The sequence below is a fragment of the Cheilinus undulatus genome, linkage group 13 (genome assembly GCF_018320785.1).
Source record: "Cheilinus undulatus linkage group 13, ASM1832078v1, whole genome shotgun sequence".
Classification (NCBI taxonomy): Eukaryota; Metazoa; Chordata; class Actinopteri; order Labriformes; family Labridae; genus Cheilinus; species Cheilinus undulatus.
In genome coordinates, this window is record NC_054877.1 from 39,008,614 (window position 1) to 39,027,280 (window position 18,667).

Consider the following 18,667-nt stretch of genomic DNA (forward strand, 5'->3'; position numbering starts at 1 on the left):
AAGGGTTAACTGAGAGAGAAGAAATAAGCAGATATTGGAAGAAATTGGTTAAACTAGCAAAAATGGGCATACCAGATAGTGAAATGTGGTTAAACTGGGAAAAAATGGGTGTGAAAAGTAGTGGTAATAATGGGTCAACAGAGGCAACATTAGGCTTAAGTGTCAAGAATTTGTTTAGAAGTGGCAAAAACAGGCAGAAAAAAAACTGATGGAAAGGGTTTGAAATGGACAAAAATAGGTGTTAAATGGCAAAAATATGTTAAAATTGGTGGGAAACATGATGACAATGGGTTAAAATTTATCAGAATGGGTGGAAAGTTGCAACAGTGTATTTTAAGAAATGTTCTCAGTTTTTTTAGAGCATCTGAAGACCCCCTCTCAGTGCCTTGTGACCCCCAATGGGGTCCTGACCCCAAGGTTGAGAACCACTGCCCTACACCAACCAATCTCTTAAAGCAGTGGTTCCCAACTTGGGGTCTGGGGACCCCTCAGGGGTGCACTAATATCTCAGGGGGAGCGCAGCCCTGTCTGCTCTGAAGTTGTCAATAGTAGATTATGTCTATTTTTCAAAGCCATGATTAGAAACATCATGTATAAGGGCCAACATAAACAATGAAAAAATGAAGAAAATCTCTTCATTTTTGTGCAAAAAAAAAAAACTCCTTTTTTTTTTAATTATGAGATTCACATATTTACAAGAAATTGAACCCTATATTTCAGTGTGTAAAAAGTCAGAGATTTGAAAGATTTGAAAATTTTCAAGTTTAAAAAGTCTTAAAGTTCGACACTTGAAACTCAAAAATGTCAAGTTGATAAAATTGTAAATTTACAACAGTGTAAAGTAAAAAATTTAAAAAATATATATTTTTTTCTTGTAATCAGTGACTTTAAATTGAGAATTTTGAGGGGTTTTTTTCCTGAAAATTAACAGATCCTTTTTATTATTTCTTTCTATTGTGGCCCACATACACCGTCATAATGATGGATAGTTTATACATAGATCTTTTGTCAAGAACAAGTGTATGTAGACCTATTATGTAGTCAGTAAAATCAAAAATCAATCAAAATTTATGTTTAATTTTTCCAAGTGGGTCATGGTGGGTCTTAAATTGTGTCTATAAGTGTGTGTGTGTGTGTGTGTGTGTGTGTGTGTGTGTGTGTGTGTGTGGGTGGGTGGGGGGTGGGGGTGGGGGGGTATTCTGGTTTATTTTATTCTGAAAGAAAATTGTTCGACTTCAACCCAAATTCCATAAAAGTTGAGGCGCTGTGTAAAATGTAAATAAAAACAGACTTGCAAATCTCATAAACTCATACATTATTCACAATAGAACACAAATTAAACATCCGATGATGAAGCAGAGACCTTTCACCCTTTCATGAAAAATATTACCTCACTTTGAATTTGCAGCAACACATCTCAAAAAAGTAGGGACGGGGCAACAGAAGGCTGGAAAAGTAAGTGGTCTGATTAAAAACTGCTGGTGCAGCATTTTGAAACCAATGAAGCTTCACTTAATTCAAGCAGGAAGACTGTTTTTTTTTTTTTTTTACTTCCATTCATCCTTTCATTAATAATCACTTAAGTGTCTTCCTTTCACTGCTGTTCCTGCTCTGGTAAACAGGTGGTATTGGTGTCTCCTCACTTTAATTCTGACCCAGTCCCTTTCTGCAACAACCACTGTCAGTCCAATTATCCTGCAGATATCATATTTTAAATCCTCTCCTTCGCAGTCAGTCTGTTGTTTTAGCGTGACCACAGCAACCCTCCTCCACCCCAGCCACCTTCAAGCCATCTCATCTGTGTTCAGGTCAAGCTCCTCAGAAGTCACTCCTCATGTGGGTAACATCTCAGGTCAGTGACATGAATGGGTATTAAAGGAGCATTTTAGAGAGGCAGAGTCTCTAAGAAGTAAGGATGGGCACCAGTCTGCAAATATAGGTTTATGGGATTTGCAAATCATTGCAATCTATTTTTATTCACATTGTCCCAGCTTTAATGGAATTGGGGTTATGTATCGATTTATGAAAATCTCCATAGGTGGGGCTCTTCCATACTTCTTTATCTTAGTGTTTAGATATAATTCTACATGATAACTCTCTATGCATCAGTCGGGTACGTGGACTGTTTCGAGGCTCAGTCTGGGCCCAGGAAATGGGACGGTGACGTGAAAGTATCTGGAAGTTTAACTGGGACAGAAGTGAGCCAGTGTCCTGCCTGAAGGTGTGTGAACACTCTCTGATCACCCAGTCTGACATCCCAGGAGGAAAGCCTTGTAATGAAGGTCTATATAAATAAACAGCTTAAACAGTGCAGCACAAAGTGGCCTAAAGAACAACAATGAGGAGAATGACAGTGACTCGGCATTTTCTAAATGAAGAGAGGAAATCTTTGCTTCAGGCTACAGGAGGAGACAACCTCTGGTGTTGTCAAACGAAGCAAATGCAGATGTCCAAAAACCTGCAACAGTCCCCCGAGTGTCCACTTTATATGTTTGACTTTTTATAAATGGCTGGTTTGTGCCCCATGCCATGTCTTTGAATGTTCTTGATGTTTAGAATACCCTGATTTTTGCTCTTGTATGAATAAAGATGCCTTGCCTTACTTGCCTTGCAAAAGCACTGTAGTCACATACAGGCGCATCTCAACAAATCAGTATCATTAAATAGTTCATACGTTGCTGAGGTTTAACTCAGAACGTTAAACTTCCATGTTTTCTAGATTCATCTCCAACAAAGCAAAATATTGGTAGACGTTTTTTAAATCTTGATAATTACAATTTATAGCTCACATGAATCCACTATGTCAAAATATTAGAATATCACAAAACACCAATCAGAAAAGGGATTTATAACACAGAAATGTTGACCTTCTGGAAAATTATGCTCATTTATGCACTCACTTATTGGTTGGCGCTTCTTTTGCACACATTTCTACATCTATGCAACGTGTCTTGGAGGCAATCAGTCTGTGGCACTGCTGGGGTGTTATAAAGCCCAGGTTGCTCTGATAGCTGCCTTCAGCCCGTCTGTATTGTTGAGTCTAGAATCTCTCATCTTCCTCTTGACATTTCTACAGAGATACTCTACAGCAGGGTTGTCAAACTCAAGGCTCAGGGGCCAAATCTGGCCCGTGCCACAGTTACACCTGGCCCAAAACATCATAACACATTTTTATTATAACTGGTCCTGATTAGAGGTCTGCAGATTTCCCCCAGTATAAATATGCAAACTCAACTGTGATGATTTAGAATATCCTTGCAAAGTCATCAAAGTCTGAAAAAAGTAACAATAATTAGATTTTAAAAAGTCAGAAATGTGGGAAAGGACATTCATTAGTGTTTTCATTTCATCCTTTCTATTTTGCATCACACAGTTATGACTTAAACCTATTATTTTGACTTTTTTTCTCATATTTGGACATTTTCAGTTTATCATTATTTTATTTTTATCTCATATTCAATGTTTTTGATTTTTTATCTTGAATTTTTATCTCATTTTGAGATTTTCAGTTCATTATTTTGACTTTTTATCTCATATTTAACCATTTAATTTATTATTTTGACTTTTTATATCATATTTTGATGTTTAATTTATCATTTTGACTTTTTATATCATATTTTGACGTTTAATTTATCATTTTGACTTTTTATATTATATTTTGATATTTTCAGTTATTCATTTTGCCTTTTGTCTCATATTTTAACGTTTAATTTATCATTTTGACTTTTTATCTCATATTTGGATGTTTTCAATTCATTATTTTGACTCTTTATATAATATTTTTATGGTTTTAGTTCATTATTTTAACGTTTTCAATTAATTATTTTGACATTTTCAATTTATTTTTTAGACTTTTTAGACTCACAATTACAAATTTTTACTCATATTTTCAGCTTTAAAACATGATTGGGACTTTCTATTATATATTTGCATTTTAACAACATTTATTTTGACATTTAATTTTGTTTTAACCTTTGAACTAAAATGTTTGCCTTTTATCTCAGATTTTGAGCCTTTAGACTTATCGTTTTGACTTTTTTAAATCTCAAAACCCTTTATCATCAGTGCTTTTTTTTTACCCCAAATTTTTTTACTTGTGAAAATGATTATTTTTGTTCTCTCTTTCACAGTCAGCCAGTTGTTCAGTGCAGACGCTGCTACCCCCCTCCACCCCAACTACCTCCATTCAGTTAATCAGCATCTAGTCCAGATCGTCACAGGTCTCCTACTTATCTCATTCTGCATACATCAGTCTCCTCCATGCCACTTCATCGGTTCCTGGGCCAACTTTTCAGAGGTTTGTTCTTTATCTGATCCTTCATCTCTCATCAACACCACCACCAGTGTCTAGACTCCATAGTGGGGTATCCTATTCCTGCCATTTGCCTCACTACCCCTTGCTCTAATTGCCAAAGAATCTGCTCATTTCTCTTTTATTAAATATGTAAAGTTATTTATTGTTAAACTCATATAAATCTCTCCTGATGGAATTAACATCCAGTCACAGATTATAATTTCTAAGAATGCATTTGCCAGCAATTAACAAAGGTTTCACATTCAGCCCTGCACCTACAGTCATATCAAGCTGTTTTAACATCATGGCTGCACAGATTTACATGATTATTCATTTCCTGATTATTCTTATTTTAGTTTCTTGTGGTGCTTTAGCTTGGTAAGCCATGAAAACAGCCTTCTGTAAGCCTAAGTCTTTAAACACTGTTGTTTTAAAACTCAAACATATGATTAGTAGCACCAACCTAAATCTCTCTGTATTTAATAAGTCTGTTTTTAGATGTGTGAATCTGTGAGGGTCATTTGAGGACAGATAGAGGTGATAAAGTCAGCCTCAATCTTCACCAATCAGGATGCATAACACCAATAATCTCCATCACAACCACCAATGAGAAACAGGATGAAATGTGAGCATCCAATCACAAACCTTGTTGCGTTTTTGTCTCCATGTGAATGAACAATAGTGTACATTTGGAGTAAATACAAAGCCACATTTTATTACACAGAATGAGGCTTAAATGAGATGATGTATTATTACGGTGATCCTCAAAGAAGCTCTTTACAGGAGGAAAAAAAGGATGTTCAGTTAATCCTGAACTGTGTTTTTTCTCTGTCAAGCAGCTAAGAAGAGTAGATAAGCAGATTCTGCTAAATCCTGTTGTTGTTGTTCCTGATGTTGTTGTGAAGGATCCCAGGAACATCATAACATCATGTGACCAAAATGGGGGGGTGGGTTTAGGGGATCCCTCGTCACTGTTTCTAGGCTACAGTAAGAACACCTCAAGTTCACCGGGTTCAAGCACATCAGAACTGCCAGTCACTCAATTTTTCATTTATTCTTTTTTAAGATATATTTTGGGGCTTTTATTCAAAGAGGAAAATAAATAGAGCTGAGAAACAAGGATGAGATTTGGGAGACAAAGAGGAACAGTGCCACAGGCTGGACTTGAACCTGGGACACCTGTGTAAATGTTGTGCAGCCTAACCACTAGGCAATCTGCATCCCGAATCATTTTTCCTTAAAGTGTCATTTATAGGCAGTTAAATGTAAATTATTATTTGACATTAGAAAACACTATAAAACATGTTCAAGATATTTAATTTTCTTAGCCTGGATTTGTTGTGCTTGTATCTGCTGATTATTATACAATCGCAAAATGACTTAAAATGAATAAAATGTTTGGGCTGAAGTGAAAAATGTCACTGAAAAAATGATGAAAAATCTAGTCTTCACTGTTGATGGTAATGCAAGAGAGCAGGTGTTATGATTTGGGCAGTGATCTTGCTAACTGGTGACTTTTAGCTGAATGTGTCAGTGAATGTTGTAGTTGCATCATTATTAACCCTGTATGGGGCAACCAACCATATATGGTCATTTCAGTTGACTTCCTTTGTGACCTTAACTCTCTGTGATACTGTAGAACCAGATTGATTTTTCTCAGCCAATCAGTGGAGATCAGACAACATCACAGAAAGTGACATCACACTATCTGACCAATCAGCAGTGGCCTAAAGCTTTCTCAAACTTCCTGTTTCCTCCAGAACTTGTGAAATGCGGCTTGACATCTCTGTCAGTCCCACACAATGGCCCTAATATCATAACATGATAAAGGGATGAAACTCACACATTATGATGTGAGAATTTATAAATAACACATCTGAATTAATTTAAGCAGAAATAAGGCTCCCAGTAAAAATCAAATATAAACCACCTAATTTTAAGAAAACTGTCTAATGCTATAAAGCTTATCAAAAATCACACCTGTTTAACTATCTATACCTTGAAATTTCAGTAAGTAAAATTTACCACTGGATCACTCTTTAATTGTTTTCAAACCTGTGGCAACATCTTATGAGACAGTAGAGCAGGGGCTCTCAAAATGTTCAGCCCCAAAATGAAGGTGCTAGAGTCCAGGGACCCCCACGGTAGCTGTAGGAGGACATCCTCCTCCTCCTCCTCCCCCTAACAGACACTCACTGGCTGCACAGTAGTCCTACCCCTGCTCACAGTCTGATTGGCTCTATGCCTCCTGTTTTTGTCTCTCCGTCTCTTTGTGTTTTGTTTTATTCTTAAAGTTGCGTTGTTATCCCTCTTGAAGAAGTTTTCATCGTACGTGAGTACGTAAGAGAAGCTTCTCCTTAGTGGCGTCCTGGAAGAGTGCAAGGAAAGAACGTGTAGACTTTAGTAGCTGTTGAAGCACAGGAGTAAACTTTTAAACTAGGGAGTCTGCTCATTTGTAGATTTATTCAACTTTTTGGATGCTCTATTCAGGTGACAGCGCTTGTCTCGGTGTGTGTTTGTTTGTGTTAGCGCCCTCTGGAGGAAGAGAGATAGAGACTACAAGCTGCCTTATTAATGAATCCTGGATAGTACGCATCGTTTAGGTCAGTGGTTCTCATCTGGTCGAGCCTCGGGACCCACCATCAACGCCCCAATGAAAGATTGCGACCCAAATTTCAGATCTTTCTTGATCAACCAGGTTTGACAAATAAAATATCCCAGTTTGAACCTCAGAAATGCAAAACATTTCCCAAATCATAGATGAGAGGCAAAAAAAAGCTTGTTTTAAGAGAGTTTTATTGATATTTCTGACTTAATTTAACACATTCCTGACCCACTGAAAAGGGCTCTGTGACCCACTTTTGGGTCCCAACCCACCAGTTGTGAACCACTAGTTAGATGTTGGTGTATAAAAAGATAATCTTAAAATGCCTGTTGTTTTTATCCAGTCTTCAAGGCTGCAATGGGAAAATATAGAAACAGTTAAGCATGAGATCAGTGTAATTAATTACTTAATAGAAAAAAATTACATATCATGTTTATGTGATTAATCATCAAAATTAATGTATTATTATTTCGACAGCCAACAAAGAACATTTTAAAATGATTTCAAGTTGTATATTTTACATATTCTTTAAATGTATAGATGAAACTAGTTGAATGTAAAATAAAAATGGTCTATTGGTGACATTTATGCTGAAACCAAAGTAATGTTTGTAATGTAAAAAATCTGACTATGAAAATAACTAGATTAACAGATCAGACTGTTAGTTTTGAATTCACCATTATTGATCAATGACAAATGATGACATACAGTGCTTAACAAATTTATTACCTCTCATATTTGTCTCAGAGACCATCCAGCATCATGAAGTGCTTTAATACGGACTCTTTCATTTTCAGGGAGCTCTCCATGTTTTACCATTTTGAACAGGAATGAGGGATTTCAAACTGAATTCACCCAAATTTGAGCCGGCTCACTGGGCTTCTCTGAGAAGCCAGAAATGAATCAAGCATAACATTCAACCACTAAAACTCATTTTTCTGTTCAGGAATGCATGTAAATAACTATAATTTGAAATATTAATCAAGAAAAAATAATGTGCTTTACTATTTTTTTTAGTTTTTTTTTTTTTTTTGTAAATCAGTACATTTGAAAATTCATGGATAACAATAATAATTATATTTTAGCATTAAAAATATCATTTGGGTTAAAGAGCTTCTACATATTGGTGCATTAACCATTGCAGAAATATAAAAAATGATTTTGGTAATTACCAATGCTGTTAATTTAGGGCAGCTGTGGCATAAACCTTACTTTGGTTAGGGTTAGGGTGGTCTAATAAATTTGTTAAGCAGTGTATATGTGTATATAAATATATAAAACAGGATTATACAGTAAATCTACCTTTAATATGCAGTCCTGCTTAACTATATATGCATTTAATTGCGATTAGCTAATCACAAAGCCTGCACTTAGTTAAATTCTCTTTTTAAATCTCCTGACAGCACTAGTTCTTTGTCTTTTGTGAGGCATCTAGCAATCCCCTGTCAGTGTCTCTTGACCTCCCAGGGGGTCCCAACCCCCAGGTTGAGAACCACTGCTGTAGAGTACTATTATGTTATTTGCCAAGTAAATACCCCTAGTATAAATGTGTGAAAGTAGCCATATGTCTTAATATAAATAACATTCTACACGTCTAAACAGGCATATGTCCAAATATGGTTCCTTCTTTTTTTTTTTAACTAAAATTTCAGTAACTGATAGAAACCCTACACAAACAAAACCTACCATGACATTAAGCACTACTATTCACCTTTAAAATGTGTGAGTTTCATCGCTTTATCATTGTAGGTTATGATATCAGGACCATTGTGTGGGACTGACAGAGATGTCAAGCCACATTTCACAAGTTCTGGAGGAAACAGGAAGTTTGAGATGCTCTAGGCCACTGCCGATTGGTCAGATAGTGTGATGTCACTTTCTGTGATGTTGTCTGATCTCCATTGATTGGCTGAGAAAAATCATTCTGGCTCTACAGTATCACAGAGAGTTAAGGTCACAAAGGAAGTCAACTAAAATGACCATATATGGTGTGTTGCCCCATACAGGGTTAAAAAAAATGAAAAGAAAAGAATAGCGAGTGAATTAATGGCATGGCATGTGTCAAGTCTTTCAACCAAAGTTTCCACACTGTGAAGTCATTGCTTCACCGAGTCAGTGTATGGAAAGCATTAGTCCCTCGTTGATTTGAAACATTTCAGTTTTAAATAGACGATAGAGATGAACGGTTGAGCTCAAGCCTACAAATAATTAAGACTGATCACACACGTTGGGTTATTAAAATACAACAACACAAATGCACACGCACAAACACACAGGGCTCAAAGCTGAATTAATGCTGATGATGTGAAAAAGCAATTCTGGCTGAAATGAAAGCAGCTTTCATTCATTTCTGTCCTTTGTTGTTGTGTAGTACGATAAATGCACACAGAGGCTTTTGTTGTGGTCCCGCCCCTCTTTATTGCGTAAATAGCAGAGACAAATGAACAAAAATCTGCCTGATTGTTGACAGGTAAGACTGAAGAGGCTGTGTCAGTGAGCCATCTGGGAGCAGAGAGTGGTAGAGAGAGAGGGAGGCTGTAACAATGAATATATGCTCTTTAGAAATGGAGATCAATTTCCACACGGTCGCCTTTAAAGGCTTTGGCAGGAGAATAATACATAAGTGTGTGTACTTTGGTGTGTATTGATGTGTATTTGTACTGTGTGCATGTTTGTTTGTGTGTTTATGTGCATGTTTTTCTGTTTGTGCTCTGTATCTTTGTACTTCTCTGCACGTGTCCGGGCCTTTATGTGCTTCTTTTGAGCACATACATTGAACAGGTGGACAAGGTGCGGGTGTCTATGTGTGTGTTTTTTGTGTGTACATTTTGTGTGTGTGGATGTAAAGTGTGTTTGTGTGTCTTTGAAGGAGGTCCAGGCTCCATCTCTCAGCAAATCAGCAGGCCTGAAAATCCAATCTGCCCGCAGAGACAGCAGGCTGTACATCATCTGCCAGGGATGGACACTATCAGCGCTTTATCAGTGACCGCCCCCCCCAAACACACACTCACATACCACACACACACAGTATATCTTTCAGTGACCACATGCATGAATGAACACACTCATCACACACACAGAGCGGTGACAGAGACTGATAGCAGGATTAGCATAGCGCTTGTTGTTGGGAGGTGGAGGGAGAGAAAGTGAAACTGTGAAGACCTTGAGCTGCTTCACACTGATGCAGGCGCTGACAGCTGTGACTGCACTTCTTTGCATATGATAACGTACTATCCCACCATGTTCAGCCTGAAGATACAGACACCAGTGATGACCCACGTGACTGCAGCAAGGTTTTTGTTGCAAAGAAATGTCTGCAAACTGGCAAATACTTTTTCCTGCCACTGTTAACTTATTGATGGGCTGGGATGGTAACCCAATAATAGTTTGACACACTTTTCAGCTGTACCATGGGGTAACTGTTACTCAGGTGATCCAACAGGTATGGACTGAAATGGTGTGGTACAGTATGGTATGGTATGGTATACACGTGTTCCAAGTTATTATGCAAATTGGAATTTAGTGTCATAAACATTCAATTTTTTGTTTTCCAATAAAACTAATGGATGGTATTGTGTCTTGTGGCTCTTTGAATCACCAAAATCAATCTTGGACACTTGTGATAATTAGTTTGCCAGGTGAGCCCAATTAAAGGAAAACCACTTAAGAAGGACATTCCACATTATTAAGTAGGCCACAGGTTTCAGCAATATAGGAAAGAAAAAGGATCTCTCTGCTGCTGAAAAGTGTCAAATAGTGCAATGCCTTGGACAAGGTATGAAAACATAAGATATTTCAGGAAAACTTAAGCATGATCATAGTACTGTGAAGAAATTTGTGGCTGATTCAGAGCACAGACAGGTTCATGCAGATAAAGACATAATGAGGAAGGTTTCTGCCAGACAAATTCATCGGATTAAGAAAGCAGATGCCAAAATGGCATTAAAAAGCAGCAAACAGGTATGTGAAGCTGCTGGTGCCTCTGGAGTCCCACCAACCTCAAGGTGTAGGATCCTCCAGAGGCTTGCAGTCATGCATAAACCTACTATTCACCACCCCTAACCAATGCTCACAGGCAGAAACAGTGGGCCCAGAAATACATGACGACTCATTTTCAAACAGTCTTGTTGACTGATGAGTGCCGTGCAACCCTGGATGGTCCAGGTGGATCTGTTGGATGGTTGGTGGGCGGCAACCATGTCCCAACAAGACTGTGAGGTCAGCAAGGAGGGGGCGGAGTCATGTTTTGTGCCAGAATCATGGGGAGAGCTGGTAGGCCCCTTTAGGGTCCCTGAAGGTGTGAGAATGATCTCAGCAAAGTATATAGAGTTTCTGACTGACTACTTTCTTCCATGGTACAAAAAGAAGAACTGTGCCTCCCGTAGCAAAATTATCTTCATGCATGACAACACACCATCTCATGCAGCACAGAATACCTCTGTGTCATTGGCTGCTATGGGCAGAAAAGGAGAGAAACTCATGGTGTGGCCCCCATCCTCCCCTGACCTCAACCCTATTGAGAACCTTTGGAGCATCCTCAAGCAAAGAATTGCAAGAATTGTGAAGGTGATCAAAGAAGGTATCAAAGAAGGGGTTCAAATGTTTTTGATTGAAATAGCTTTTGATTTCAGTAAATGTGACCTTCTAATGCTGCAAGTTCAACAAATGACCATTTCCAGTTCTTTAGAACCTAAAAAATGTTCTAAAACTTTGTTGTGCATAATAATTTGGAAAGTTCGTTTTGAGTTTTTATTTTTGAAAACAAATAAAGCCATTCTTGGAAGATTTGTTCAGTAAAATCTGAATTATACTCTAACAGTCTTCAGTTTGATCAGAAAAAATGCAGATTATTAATAACCATAACATATTTTGCCAAGAAAGGTATTCTTCTATTTTGGAAAAATGAACTCCCCCCGACCTTTAAGACGTTTCTTGATCAGATTTCTGAATTTCTACCTTCTGAGAGATTGACGTTAGAAAAGCATAACCGAGGCTACATTTTTAAAGACCTCTGGCTCCCATTAGTATCATGCCTGGAAAACTTCCCAAGATGGGACATACTGAAGTAATGAAAAGGAACCTGTAGTGAAAGTAAGGTCTGCAGTAAATTGATATTGTTAACTGTCATTTATCCCTCTTTCTTCAATGAATTTTTTGATGTTTTAGCAACTGCTGTTTGTTTACCACAAATGTGTTTGGACGCAGGTTCTTGTATGCACAAATGTGTTGTATGAATTTAAATTTACTCTTTTTATTTATTTATTTATTATTTTTTCCCTTTTTCTCCTTTATTCATTTATTTGGATTTGTTGTAAAACTATTTTGGTTGTTTCAGAGGAGGTTTTGGAATAAGTGGGTGGGATTCTGGGTGGGAGTTGAGTAGTGTACTCCTGTATGTTTGTATATTTATGTTATATTCTGGCTGATGTACACATGGTGAAAATAAAATAATAATAATAAAAAAAAATACCCTAACAGTTGATGACTTGAAAATTATACTGTCATTTGCATTGCATTTTTAGGAAAATCAGAGAAAAATACAATTTGCATAATATATTGGAACGTGATGTAGTATGAAATGGTATGGTATAGTATGGTATGGTATGGCATGGTATGGTATGGTATGGTTTAGTATGGTATGTTTTGGTTTGGTATGGAATGGTTTGGTATGGTATGGTATGGCATGGTTTGGTTTGGTATAGTATGGTATGGCATGGTATGGTATGGTATGGTATGGTATGGTTTGGTATGGTATAGTATGGTTTGGTATGGCATGGTATGGTATGGTATGGAATGGTATGGTTTGGTATGGTATGGTATGGTATGGTTTGGTATGGTTTGGCATGGTTTGGTATGGTATGGTGTGGTATGGTTTGGTATGGTATGGTATGGCATGGTATGGTATGGTATGGTATGGCATGGTATGGTATGGTACGGCATGGCATGGTATGGTTTGGCATAGTATGGTATGGTATGGCATGGTATGGGTTTGGTATGGTATTGTATGGTATGGTATGGCATGATGTGCAATGGTATGGTATGGTTTGGTATGGCATGGTATGGTATGGTATGGTTTAGTTTGGTATGGTATGGTATGGTATGGTATGGTTTAGTTCGGTATGGTATCGTATGGTATGGTGTGGTATGGTATGGTATGGTATGGTATGGTTTGGTATGGTATGGTATGGCATGGTTTGGTTTGGTATAGTATGGTATGGTTTGGTATGGTATTGTAAGGTATGGTATGGTATAGTATGGTATGGTATGGCATGGTATGGTAAGATTTGGTGTGGTATACTATAGTATGGTATGGTATGGTATGGTTTGGTATGGTTTAGTATGGTTTGGTATGGTATGGTATGGTATGGTATGGTATGGTATGGTATGGTTTGGTATGGTTTAGTATGGTTTGGTATGGTATGGTATGGTATGGTTTGGTATGGTATAGTATGGTATATTATGGTATGGTATGGTATGGTATGGTATGGCATGGTTTGGTATGGTTTGGTATGGTATGGTATGGTATGGCATGGTATGGTATGGTATGGTTTAGTTTGGTATGGTATGGTATGGTATGGTATGGTATGGTATGGCATGGTTTGGTATGGTTTGGTATGGTATGGTATGGTATGGTATGGTTTGGTATGGTATAGTATGGTTTGGTATGGTATAGTATAGTATGGTATGGTATGGTGTGGTATGGTATTGTATGGTTTGGTATGGTATCGTATGATATGGTATGGTTAAGTATGGTATGGTATGGCATGGTATGGTTAGGTTTGGTGTGGTATAGTATGGTATGGTATGGTATGGTTTGGTTTGGTATAGTATGGTATATTATGGTATGGTATGGTATGGTATGGTTTGGTTTGGTATAGTATGGTATATTATGGTATGGTATGGTATGGTATGGTATGGTTTGGTTTGGTATAGTATGGTATATTATGGTATGGTATGGTATGGTATGGTATGGCATGGTTTGGTATGGTATAGCATAGTATGGTATGGTTTGGTATGGTATGGTATGATTTGGTATGGTATAGTATGGTTTGGTATGGTATAGTATAGTATGGTATGGTTTGGTGTGGTATGGTATTGTATGGTTTGGTATGGTATCGTATGGTATGGTATGGTTTGGTATGGTATAGTATGGTATATTATGGTATGGTATGGTATGGTATGGCATGGTTTGGTATGGTTTGGTATGGTATGGTATGGCATGGTATGGTATGGTATGGTTTAGTTTGGTATGGTATGGTATGGTATGGTATGGTATGGCATGGTTTGGTATGGTTTGGTATGGTATGGTATGGTATGGTATGGTTTGGTATGGTATAGTATGGTTTGGTATGGTATAGTATAGTATGGTATGGTTTGGTGTGGTATGGTATTGTATGGTTTGGTATGGTATCGTATGATATGGTATGGTTAAGTATGGTATGGTATGGCATGGTATGGTTAGGTTTGGTGTGGTATAGTATGGTATGGTATGGTATGGTTTGGTTTGGTATAGTATGGTATATTATGGTATGGTATGGTATGGTATGGTTTGGTTTGGTATAGTATGGTATATTATGGTATGGTATGGTATGGTTTGGTTTGGTATAGTATGGTATATTATGGTATGGTATGGTATGGTATGGCATGGTTTGGTATGGTATAGTATAGTATGGTATGGTTTGGTATGGTATGGTATGATTTGGTATGGTATAGTATGGTTTGGTATGGTATAGTATAGTATGGTATGGTTTGGTGTGGTATGGTATTGTATGGTTTGGTATGGTATCGTATGATATGGTATGGTTTAGTATGGTATGGTATGGTATGGTATGGTTTGGTATGGTATGGTATGGTTTGGCATAGTATGGTATGGTATGGCATGGTGTGGTAAGGTTTGGTGTGGTATAGTATAGTATGGTTTGGTATGGTATGGTATGGCATGGTATAGTATGGTATGGCTTGGTATGGAAGAGAATGGTATAGTTTAGAATATATCAGGCTGATATGGTATTATGCTGTACAGTTTTTTAGGCCCTGTATGAATTTTTGTGTGCACAGTGGAGCAGAAGTTAGCACTGTAGCCTCATAGTAAGTCAGCTACTGGTTTAAAATCCTTCCAGACATGGTCTTCCTTGTGCAGAGTTTGCATGTTCCCACGTCGCATGCTTGAGTTCCCTCCAGGTGCCATTGTTTTATTCTGTTGCTCAGTCCAAAGACTGGCCTGTCAGCCTGTTGTTGTGAGTCTCTGCTCTGTGAATTGGCCCTGTGATTGCCTTGAGACAGCTGATATGAGCACCAGTCATCAGCCTTAGCTGCTCAGTTGTTGCTATTTTTTATTTATGTAAATTGTTACTTTTAAGATCAGAATTATCACCCTGTTCACTGTCCCAGTGTTTTTAGTTTGCATCCCACACATCAGGTAGTTGTGTACATCCAAAAACACTCGTGATGCAGCTGGGAGCATATGTGATCACAAGGTGACACAGCCCATGGTGAATATCTCTGGCCTCAGTATGGTGGCAGCACATATGCTCAGACAGAACACAAACAAGGTATAAGATATTTTTGGGCCATTTTGTACCCATACACCGTGATTATTCTAGAAACTCTAGCATGCAGTCTGTGTGGTTTGATTGGAAATGGAGAGATTAAGAGAGGCAGTGCTAACTGAGGAGAAAAAGATTGAGCATATAGCAATCACTTCTCCATCTATCTGTCTGGATAATTAATATAAATCTGCTCATTTACCACTGGCCAATCAATCTAGATTTATAGTCACACTCACTCTCATGCACACACACAGTGTCAGGAGCACACTTAGCACTTCTTTATGGCCTGATTGTCTGCTGGTACGGCTCTGCAGAAATCTCTAATAAATGAGGATGAAGCGGTGAAGGAGGGAGAGAAGAAAAATATTCAGAGGAGAGACAAATGAGTGAAAGATTGATGGAACTATCTCAGCCTCCCTGTGCTTCATTTATCACTAACACAGCTGGTTGGATGGCTGTAACTGCAGGATTGGCCCTCACAGGCTGGGATATGGGATCTTTATGCAAAATCTTCTCAGTATATTTTGTTGGAATAGAGGGCAGCTTAAATTTAAACCTTTGGGGCTTCCAGTTATTTCAGTTTTAGAATAAATCTAACATAAATCCAGCTGTTGAAAATGTACAGTTCACCCTGACTCAAATATCAACACATCAAAAACAAGACAGGAATTGCAATGCAGAGGAATGCATAAAGATTTATCCCTAACAACCAGGGCCCAGATTATATGGAGCCCAGGAGAAAAGGCAGCTTGTGTTAGTGGGTCATGGAATCCAGGAAGTTCCCTTTGAGGCCTTGGTATTTCCTCTTGGAATGGCGTACTAATGAATTACTTTAAATTATGTAGGTTCTTCTTTTCTGAATATGTAATCTAATTCAAAGTTTTTTTTCCCTTTCATCACTTTTATTTGTATATTTTCTTTTTTTTAAGTATTAGAGTTATTTGACAGTGTTAATGCATTCAGTTTTAGTCCAACTCTGTGGAGTCAACTGAGCTTAGCCGGTATAGTTTTTTCCAATCATGCCCCTGGGCGCCATGGTTTTTAAGATGTGTTTGATGTATTCCTATGTGTTTCTACGCGTTAATATATCATCTGTTGTAGAGTGGTCACTTTCAGGATTTCTTAGCCCTTGTTTCTGGTGGTTTATTGTTGATTTTGATGGTAGAGACATCTGCACCATGAGTGAAGTTATCCACTGAGTTACTGATTTCTCACCTGTGGTGCATAGATAAGGGTGATGCCATGATTATCATCAGTGGATAGTTTCCAACTCTGCATTTTTCTCCTAGCTCCACCCTTACCAGGAAGCATCTGCCTTTTCCATGGGTATAAAATAGCAATATTTATTGCAGGGAATACACAGAAAATCTGACATTGATTGTGATACATTTTAAGACCTTAGTCAAGACCCTCTTTATATACTTGAAGACCCCAGATGTAAGGTAAGTATGTGGCAACATAGTTAAGAAAATGCAAATAGTGTTTATTATAGTATACATGAGAAGCCTTTGCAGGAATTACTTTGAGATGCTGTGCTGTTATTACACTAGGCAAAAAACTTCACTGCAAAGCTGCTTTATATTTGCAAACCTGTGCAACATATTCACAAGTATCAGCCCCTCAGAAGACTTAAAATTCCTACCACTGACATGCACATATCACTCAATCACATAGTTAATGCTACCAATCCACACAGCTGACCTTTAAGGACACTGATAGCTCAAAGGCCAAATCATAAACGAGCATGTATCTGGATCTGGCAAATATTGAAATTTGAAGACAGCTACAGCATTTAATACTTTTTAAAATGCTTTTTAAAAGCCTTAATTTTTGATGAATTGATTCCTCAACTGTAATACTTTAAAAGGCCTGTGGTCTCCCAGTATTTGTTATGAAAGTACATTGCAATATTTAAAAAGGTAAAAAACTTAAAGTTTACACCAAGCATGAAAGGAAATAACAGGTTGTTGTGTTAGAATCTTTATTTTAGATTTTTTTTCATTTTTTTTTAGTAATTAAAAACATAAATATTTACACCTTACTGTTTTAATGTGAGGTTGACCCCTTAACATTTAACATGATCCACTGTCAGAGTAAATTTCTAACATTACAAAGAAGTGTTGAGCTACAATAACACTGGTTTGTCTTATGAATAATCCAAATTTAACTACAAAGACTGTCAACAATGACACGTAACCAGTGTTAAGGCACCAACTCTCCAAAAAAAAGTCAAATCAACACTGCATGGGGAATGAACCCATGTAGACACTGTAAAAATGTCAGTATCAACTCCCACAATATACCTCCCACTGTTTTACAGTACTTGGTTGTTCCATCCCCTCTAAACATCTTCTGGGCACGAGGATTTCTACTTAGTGGGCAAAGTATGTGGACCTTTTAGTTGCCACAGTAGATCATTGTACTGGGGCTCCATTAATGATGGCTCTTCATGGCCTTGTTGCCCACACTGAGCTCTGAGTGAACCTGATCAGAATGGATTGAACTGAATCACATCTGCTTTTCTGACACTAAAAACCCAGAGTTTCTTATCTGGGGGTAGATTAACTCAGAGCTCATGGTAAGACTTAGTTTCTTGAACCTCTGGTTCTGGTTCTTGTACCACTAACTTTGATTGCATCTAGCTAAAAAGGAAATGAACTAATTGTATTTTTGCCTGGGGCCTACAATTCCCCTGCTTGACTATTGTAAAAGTACCTGAAGACAGCTCTGTGGTTTCTCTCCTCCTACAGGTAAATACAAGAACTTTGTTTCAATGTAGCATCTGTGAATGTACTATTCAGAACGTTTTTACTCTTAAAAATGTTGCTATGTTGCAGTCTGATGCTACGAGAAACTATTTTTCCCTCATTAATCTACACTCAGTACCCAGTATGGAAAAAAATGGAAAATACCATATTGACATAAGTATTCAGCCTCTTTGCAACAACACTTGAAATTTAGCTCAGGTTCCTCCTATTTCTCCTGATCTTTGCTGACATGTTTCTACACCTTGATTGGAGTCCACCCGTGGTAAATTAAATTAACTTGACATGATTTGGCACACACCTCTCTATAGAAGGCCTTACTGCTGATGACACATATCAGCAGAAAGCTCAGAGACAGGATTGTTTCATGGCACAAAAAGATTCTGCTGCACTGAAGGTTCCAATGAGCACAATGACCTCCATAATTCTCAAATATAAGAAGTCTTGCTAGGAC